The sequence below is a fragment of the Mandrillus leucophaeus genome, unplaced genomic scaffold, assembly GCF_000951045.1.
Source record: "Mandrillus leucophaeus isolate KB7577 unplaced genomic scaffold, Mleu.le_1.0 Scaffold318, whole genome shotgun sequence".
Taxonomy (NCBI): Eukaryota; Metazoa; Chordata; class Mammalia; order Primates; family Cercopithecidae; genus Mandrillus; species Mandrillus leucophaeus.
In genome coordinates, this window is record NW_012103343.1 from 2,758,511 (window position 1) to 2,768,206 (window position 9,696).

Below are 9,696 nucleotides of genomic sequence, written 5' to 3' on the forward strand. Positions count from 1 at the left end.
TTTTTTTTTTTTTTTTTTTTTTTTTTTTTGAGGCAAGGTCTCTCTCTCTGTCACCTGGGCTGGAGTGCAGTGGCACAGTTATACCTCATTGCAGCCTCAAACTCCTGAGCTCAAGCTCCTGCCTCAGCCTCCAAAGTAGTTGGGACTACAGGTATGCACCACTGACCCTAGCTCTTTTTTTTTTTTGTAGAGACAGGGTCTCACTATGTTGCCCAGGCTGTTTACCTTCATTGATTCCTTCTCTAATGCTCTTCGTTTTTAAAATGTTGATCCAAGTTTCTGACCTGCATCATTTTCCTTCTCTCTCAAGGATTTTTAACATTCCCTGCAAGGCAAGTGTACTGGTGACAAATTCCCTCAAATTTTGTTTGCCTGAGAAAGTCTTTCTCCCTCACTATTGAAAGATAATTTCACTGGATACAGAATTCTAGGTGAGTGGTTTTTTTTTTTTCTTTCAATACCTCAAAGATTTCACTTTTCTCTCCTCTTGCTTGCACAATTTCTGAAGAGAAGTCTAATGTAATTCTTATCCTTACTCCTCTGTAGGCAAAATGTGTTTTTTTTCTCCTTTTTGCTTCTTTCAAGATTTTCTGTCTCATGATTATGGTTAGGTGCACATTTTTTGGTATTTATACTGCTTAGTGTACTCTGAGCTCCTGGATCTGTGGTTTTTTATCCATCGTTAATTTGGGGAAATTCTCAGTCATTATTGCTTCAAATTTTCTTCTTTTCTTCTCCCTCTGGTATTTCTGTTATGTATATATTACATCTTTTGTAATTCTCCTGCCATTTTTGGATATCTGATTTTTTCTTTTTTTATCTTTGCATTTCAGTTTTAGAAGTTGGTTTTTTTTTTTCCCCCAATTTTAGAAGTTTCTATTTATATTCCTTCAAGCTCAGCTTCTTTGTCCCTGAAGTTTATTGATGGAGCCCATCAAAGACATTTTTCCTTTCCGTTAGTGTTTTTTATCTCTAGCATTTCCTTTTGATTCTTTCTTAGAGTTTCTATCATTCTACTTACACTACCCATCTGTTCTTGCATAATGTCTATTTTTTTCCATTACAGCCCTTAACATATCAATCACAGTTAATATAAATTCTTTGTATAATAATTCTATTATCCATATTATAATAACATTCTTGCCATACCTGATTCTGATTCTGATGTTTGCTCTGTCTTTTCAAACCGTGTTTTTTGTCTTTCATTAAGTGTTGTCTTTTTGGTGAAAGCTGGACAACATTTACTGGGTAAAAGGAACTAAAGTAAACAGGCCTTAGTATCAGGTTTTATGTTTATCTGGCTAGGGATTAGGCTGTGTTTACTGCTTGCTATAACGTTAAGTGTCAAAGGCTGATTTCCCTGTTTTTGTCTCCTCTGTTGTCTTTGGGTTCCTGAGACTTAAATAAGGTCTGAGAGTAGGTCTCAATTCTTTAGTGAGCCTGTGCCTCTGCTATGAACTTCACAAGTGCTTTCTGGCCATGCATGGTGGCTCATGCCTATTATCTCAGCACTTTGGGAGGCTGAGGTGGGAGGATAACTTGAGCTCAAAAGTTGAAGACCAGCCCGGGCAACATAGCAAGACCCTGTCTCTACAATAAATTTAAAAAAAGAAAAAAAAAAAAAAGCTGGGTATGGTGGTGCATACCTGCAGTCCCAGCTAGTTGGGAAGCTGAGGTGTGTTGATCACTTGAGCCTGGGAGATGAGGGCTCCCTAGTGAGCCGTGATCGCACCACCTACACACTCCAGCCTGAGTGACAGAGTGAAACCCTATCTAAAACAAAACAACCGCCACCACCACAACAAAAACACAGGTGCTTTCTGCTCCTCTCCCCTTACCTACCTCGCCATCTGCAGTCTCCAGTTTCAGTGAGACAAGAAGGCTTAGGGGAAGCTGGAGTTGAGAATTTCCCTTCCACCAGCTACGTTAAGCTCTGGTAAAACCCTAATTGGTTAGGCTTGGGTCAAATAGTTTCTCTTGAGGATGCTCTTTAAGAACATAATTCTGTGGGATAATTCAAAATAATTTCTTTTCCTCTCCCCCTTCCAGAAACACACAGTGATTTCTCTTACTGTGAACCAGATTGAATTCCTGGAGGTAAAACTCACAAAAGTGTAGGGACCCTTCAATAACTAGGCCCCGCTGGAGTTACTAACTCTCAGACTTGTCCACCCTGAGCCTCCAGCAATTTGTCAATGGCAGTTCAGGTTTTCCACCCCAGCCACTGGTCCCCAAGGACGTTTCTGCTCCAATAAGTTGTGATCCTCTGTATCTATCTGTCTGCCTCTCCAATTTTGAGGGCAGTAATTTGCCCTGTGACCTTAACTCTCTATTGGGTATAAAATGCTCCAGGAATAAATGCTTGGTGCCGTGAAGTAAAACCAGCACTCAGGCAAAAGTTTAATTCTCTCGGCAAGGCAATTTACTTCTGCAGAAGGGTGCCACTTGGGTCAATCAAGATCACAAGAGCACAGAGAACAAAGGAGACCAGGGGGGTTTGTCCTTAACGCAGTCCCTATCTCTGTGTCACTCTTCCATGGGCTGGGGTTGGACTGCACAATCTGAGCTGACCCGATTGGCTACTTATACGTATTTTCCTAAATATAGAAGGGGAGAGGGAAGTGAGGTACAGAGGTGGAGCGTGTGGAATGTGCAGTTTCGGGGGAACAATTGGTACAGGTAACAAGGGAACAGATGTGAGTTATTGATTAGAGCTGATGGGAAGTGGGTAGGCTGTTTATGGTAACTAGGGGCAAGGAAGAACAAGAAAGTTGAGTTTGAGAACAAAGGATAAGGAAGTTAACAGGCTAAACCCTTTGAAGAGAAACTCAGAAAGATTTATTGTATCTTACACTCTGGTGGATCCAAGAAGAGTTGTTGATTTTTACTTTGTTCAGTTGTTTTCCTTGTGTGGATAGGAGTGGTGACTTATAAGCTTCCATGCCTGATTAGAACCCAGGAATCAGCTCCCTTTTTTCTATCTCTCTGTCTCTCTCTTTTTTTTTTTAACACGGGATGTCACATTGTCACCCAGGCTGGAGTGCAATGTGGCACAATCTCAGCTCGCCACAACTTCAACCTCCCAAGTTTAAGAGATCCTTCTACCTCAGCCTCCTGAGTAGCTGGCACTACAGGCATGCATCACCATCCCCAGCTTGTGTGTGTGTGTGTGTGTGTGTGTGTGTATGTGTGTGTTGAGACGGAGTCTTGCTCTGTTGCTCAGGCTGGAGTGCAGTGGTGCAATCTTGGCTCACTGCAACCTCTGCCTCCCTGGCTTAAGTGATCCTCCTGCCTCAGCCTCCCAAGTAGCTGGGACTACAGGCTTGTGCCACCACGCCCAGCTAATTTTTGTATTTTTAGTAAAGACAGGGTTTCACCATGTTGGCCAGGCTGGTCTTGAGCTCCTAGGCTCAAGTGATCTGCCCCCACTTAGCCTCCCCAAAGTGCTAGGACTGCAGGCATGCACTACCACACCGAGCCCTTTCTATCTCTTTTCTATTATAAGTGCCACAGTGTTTTAGACCAGCATACTGGAAACCTTGGAATAAACTCTGACTTTGCTCTGATTTTCCCATTTTTTTAAATTTTTAATTAAATTTTTAAATTTTTAATTTTTTAGATTTCCTTTTTCAAATTTTGTTTTTGCTGTTTTTTCTCTTTCTTTTGGCATTGCCTCCATTATAGCACAGGCTTCCATTTCCTCCATGCCTTCCAATTGCTTCCTTTTGAAACAGAGTGCCCAACGTTGGGGCTGAGAAGAGGCTGGAGTCTACTTTATTAACTAAGTTAAATGCCCATAAGGCTGCATCCTTCCTAGAGAGGGAGGCTTTTTTTTCTAGTCGTCAAAAGAAATCACGTGGGCCAGCCTACCCCTGCACATAGCAGTCTACTTAATATCCTGAAATACCACTTTTGTGATTTTATTCTCTTCCTTGAGAATCTAGTGGATTTTGCCTGCCATAAAAAGGTCAAGCTGGGGTGTCACTGTCTCTGGTACATGACTTATTTTTCCCTATCTAACAGGCTTATTTTCTATAGCTTAAACCATCAGTTTTTGGAGTCACATAAAATTTCAAATCACGGCTCTGCTACTGACTATGTAACTTTGAACAAATACTTAAGTTTTAGGGACTTCAGTTTTTTTTCTTTTCTTTCTTTCTTTCTTTTTTTTTTTTTTGAGACAGAGATCTCAGCTCACTGCAACCTCCGCCTCCCGGGTTCAAGCAATTCTCCTGCCTCAGCCTCCTGAGTAGCTGGGATTACGGGCACCTGCCACCACACCCAGCTAACTTTTTGTATTTTTAGTAGAGACAGGGTTTCACCATGTTGGCCAGGCTGGTCTTGAACTCCTGACCTCGGGTGATCCGCCTGCCTCAGCCTTCTAAAGTGCTGGAATTACAGGCGTGAGCCACCGCACCTGGCCCTTTAACTATATACTTTATTATTTATTTATTCATTTTGTATTTTGAGACAGACTCTCAAAATATAAATAAAACATTTAATATACATAAAATATATTAAATTTAAAAATACTTTATTTATTTATATTTTGAGACAGTCTCATTCTGTCACCAAGGCTGGAGTGCAGTGGTGTGATCTCAGCTCACTGCAGCTTTGACCCTCGGGGCTTAAATGATCCCCCACCTCAGACCCCCAAGTAGCTGGGACTATAGGCACACGCCACCATGCCTGGCTAATTTTTGTATTTTTTGTAGAGATGGGGTCTCACTATGTTGTCCATCTGGTGTTGCATTCCTGGGCTCAAGCAGTCTGCCCACCTTGACCTCCCAAAGTGCTGGGATTACAGGCATGAGCCACCACACCTGGCTACTATATACTTTATAAGATTGCTGTGAAGATTAAATGGGGTTATGAGAGCTTTTTATATAGTAAATACTCAGTAGCACTCACTATAGTACAATAGAAGTTTTTTGCGGTGATGGATGTGTTTTTTGTTTTTGTTTTTGTTTTGAGAAGGAATCTCACTCTGTTGCCAGGCTGGAGTGCAGTGGCGTGATCTCGGCTCACTGAAACCTCTGCCTCCCGGGTTCACGCCATTCTCCTGCCTCGGCCTCTGGAGCAGCTGGCACTACAGGCGCCCGCCACCACGCCCAGCTAATTTTTTGTATTTTTAGTAGAGATGGGGTTTCACCAGGTTGGCCAGGATGGTCTCGCTTTCTTGGCCTTGTTATCCACCCGCCTCAGCCTCCCAAAGTGCTGGGATTACAGGCGTGAGCCACCGTGCCCAGCTGGGTATGTTTTGTATTTGCATTGCTCAATACAAATACCAATAGGCACATGTGACTGTTGATCACTTGAAATGTAACTAGTGCAACTGAGGAACTGAATTTTTAATTTTATTTCATTTTAAATGCAAATACCCACATGTGGCTGCCTAGTAGCTGGTGTAATAGAGTGCTCTATACAGTACTTGAAAATCAGTTGAAGGAGAAATAGGAGTGTTTTCCATCTCTGTTATTATGCTTTATGATATTTCACTTTCCAAAAATGCATGCTTTCTTCTTTCACCTATCTTCATCTTTTATCTCTTCTCATTTTTCACATCTGGAAATTTAAGAATCCATTCAACAGCCCCTCTTCTCCAGAAGTATTCCTCGGTTGATCCCAATCTACATGTTTTTCACATTTCTGAAACTTTTTTTTTTTTTTGAAGTGGAAGAGTCTTGCTCTGTCGCCCAGGCTGGAGTGCAGTGGTGATCTTGGCTCACTGCAAGCTCTGCCTCCCGGGTTCCCGCCATTCTCCTGCCTCAGCCTCTGAGTAGCTGGGACTTAGAGGCGCCCGCCACCATGCCTGGCTAATTTTTTGTATTTTTAGTAGAGACGGGGTTTCACCGTGTTAGCCAGGATGGTCTCGATCTCCTGACCTCGTGATCCGCCTGCCTTGGCCTCCCAAAGTGCTGGGATTACAGGCGTGAGCCACCGCGCCCGGCCGCTGAAACCTTTATTGAACATGGGTCAACATTGCACTGGTTAGCACTTAATATTCTTCTAACCTATCTTGTGTGATTGTTGGAACTTCCCAAGAGCACAATCTTTGTGGCTTTTCATTCTGTGTCCTCCCTTTCAAAAGCAATTAGCCCATTACTTAGAATACTGATTTGTATCTCCCCAACATTCATATGTTGAAATCCAATTCCCAATAAGATAGTATTTGAAAGTGGGATTTGGGGGAGGTAATTAGGTCACGTGAGTGGAATCCTCATGAATAGAATTAGTGCCCTTATAAGAAGAGGCCAGAAACCTCTCTTGCTCTCTTTACTTCATGTTAGGACACAATGAGAAGTCAGCAGTTTGCAGTCAAAAGAGAGTCCTCTCTAGAACCTGACCAGGCTGACACAGCAATCTGCGACTTCCAGCCTCCAGAACTGTGAGAAATAAGTTGCTGTTATTTATAAGACACACAGTCTATGGTACTTTGTTATAGCAGCCAAACCTGACTAAAACACGCTGAATAACCCCATGTTTGATTGATTACCTGTCCTTTACTTCTCTAATCCATTCCTCTTGCCTTCCAATTCCCGCTACCATTCTCTAGAAGTTGGCTGAAAGGAACAAAGAGCACCTGATCAGTTATCTAATGATATTTATTACCTTTTTATTTCCTACATTGTGTTACTTTATCTCTCTCACTCTTGCATGATGAATAAGATCATTTTTTCAGAGGCATTATACTTTTCACACTTTATGTAGTAAATATTGGGTACCTACCATGTCCAAAATACTAGCAGTAGGGGCAAGGATTGATGAGAGGGGAGGCATGAAAATAACATAATAACTGCCCTCAATGACTCATATTCAGGTGATGAGAAAATGATTTATAAGAGTAGTTAATGGAAGAGAATACATAGGAATAAGGGGAATTCCGTGTGGAGGCCGAGTGTAGAGTAATGGTATTTTGCTTTGTACCCATTGGAAATTATATTTTAGTGCCTAGTTGAGGGTAGTTAGCCCAATGAATTTGATGTTGTGGACCATCTAGAAAAATGTCATTTTGGAAATCAGCTTATAAAAAAGGTAATATGAGAAAGTAAAACATAAGCAGAAATGATAATAAAATTGATTGGTTAGGTGAAATTTGAAGGAAAAAAATGTACAAATTCAGGAAATTGTGTGTACACATGTATTGTTTTAAAAAGCCCAAAAACCTTTCGCTAGGCATGGTAGCCTATACCTGTAGTCCTAGCTATTCTGGAGGCTGAGGTGGGAGGATTGCTTGAGCCCAGGAGGTGGAGGCTGCAGTGAACTGTGATCATGCAACTGCACTCCAGCGTGGATGACACAGCAAGACCCTGTCTCAAAAAAAAAAAAAAAATCCCAAACCAAAAAACTTCAAGGAAGACTATGTTAAAAGCCCATAGATCCTTAGCCAGGCATTGTGGTGCTTTCTTGTAGTCTCAGCTACAGGGGAGGATCACCTGAACCCAAGAGTTTGAGCCTAGCCTGGGCTACATAGTAAGATCCCTACCAAAAAAAAAAAAAAGATTTCCCACAGCTCCAAAGGCCTGACTTCACAGGACTCCTAGTGGACCTGGTTCATTCTATTCAGTAACTATTTTTACTGGCAATTCAGTTCAAGAGTACTGTAACTTGTATGGATGGATCGGCTGAATTTTTACTTCATAATTTATTTGAAACTCTGTTATTACTCTTTGTTCATTTTCCTTTGTCATCATCATTACCGCACTCTGCACAGTAGGTGGCAACAGTGCTTCACTCCCAGAATCAACTGAACGGCCTAGAAGTACAAAACAGAGGCAAACATTGAAACAAATTTCAGGATCCTAATTTGGCCAAAAATAAAAGCATTGCCTTATAAGGTCATGTCAGTAATATGCCATTATAATAAGCCAATTATTATATATTATATATGCAAAATTGTTATATATTCTACATTCAGTGTTTAATAAAAATTCATATGTTGAATAATTCATTTTGCCAGTGAATGTCAATGAACCAGGATGTGCTATCTTAAAAATTAATACTCACTTAATCTTTATTATGATAATATAATAAATTGTCTCCTTTATAGTTTAATGTAAAGGTAAGTATTTATTTCTACTTAATTTCATGTGTGCTGGTCATTCAGCAAATTTTATTATGTCTACTATGACAAGAACTTAATTAATATCTGCACATGTGCAGAGAAAAGCAGTTATCTTGGTGGTGCACTAAAGACAGGTATAATCGGCCGGGCGCGGTGGCTCAAGCCTGTAATCCCAGCACTTTGGGAGGCCGAGACGGGTGGATCACGAGGTCAGGAGATCGAGACCATCCTGGCTAACACGGTGAAACCCCGTCTCTACTAAAAAATACAGAAAACTAGCCGGGCGCGGTGGCGGGCGCCTGTAGTCCCAACTACTCGGGAGGCTGAGGCAGGAGAATGGCGTGAACCCGGGAGGCGGAGCTTGCAGTGAGCTGAGATCTGGCCACTGCACTCCAGCCTGGGCGGCAGAGCGAGACTCCGTCTCAAAAAAAAAAAAAGGACAGGTATAATCCAAATTGCACAACATAAGTGGAAATTTAAAACATCATTTTAAGGCAATATATGCTATAGAGTAGTAAAATATAGTTATCCTAACATTTACCTCTGTTTTTTTTTTTTTTTTGAGATGGAGTCTTGCTCTGTCGCCCAGGCTGGAGTGCAGTGGTACGATCTCAGCTCACTGCAACCTCCACCTCCCAAGTTCAAGTGATTCTCCTGCCTCAGCCTTTGGAGTAACTGGAATTGCAGGCATGTGCCACCATGTCTGGCTAATTTTTGTATTTTTAGTAAAGACAGGGTTTTGCCATATCAGCCAGGCTGGTCTTGAACTCCTGACCTCATGATCTGCCCACCTCAGCCTCCCAATGTGCTGGCATTACAGGTGTGTGAGCCACCACGCCTGGCCTAAAGCTTCTTTTAAAATGGCTTATATACTAAATAGGCAGTTTTTAAATTTTTTGGTGGAGACAACATCTCACTATGTTGTCCAGGCTTATCTGAAACTCCTGGGCTCAAGCAGTCCTCCTGCCTTGACCTCCCAAAGTGTTGGGATTACAGGTGTGAGCCACTGCATCCAGCTAATTTCAAAGAATATTAAGATCAATGTATAGATGATATATACATAATGAGTTGTTAGGAAAAAATAGAGGGCAGTGTTTTTCAACAAAGCATCCCTATGGTCTATGGTAGAGCCAAACCTTAGATGCTGAAAGCAGATGTCACATGGAATTAAGTGCATTGCCGTATTCATCTAAATATCCTGTATGCGAATCTTAATACACAACAAAATTGCTATATTAGGACTAACTTTCAGTCATAAGATTCCATATTTCATCTTCCTTATTCTACTTACTCAAAATGAGAACAGCCATTGCTTTGTAAATTCATTAGCACCTTAGTAGAATCCAGGCCTATCCCTGGTTAGAGAAATGGCAAAATGAAACTCTAAGTGTAACAAATGAATGACTTTACCACACAAATACTCAACACGTGTATTCCCTGTTCTGGCTTCAGTTAGAAAATAAAATGTTCATGATTTTTGTAGTCATAAAGGTATCTGGAGGCTTAAAAAAAGAAAAATAGGCCCTGCACAATGGCTGACACCTGTAATCCCAGCACTTTGGGAGGCTGAGATGGGAGGATCATTTGAGGCCAGGAGTTTAAGACCAGCCTGGCCAACATGGTGAAAACCC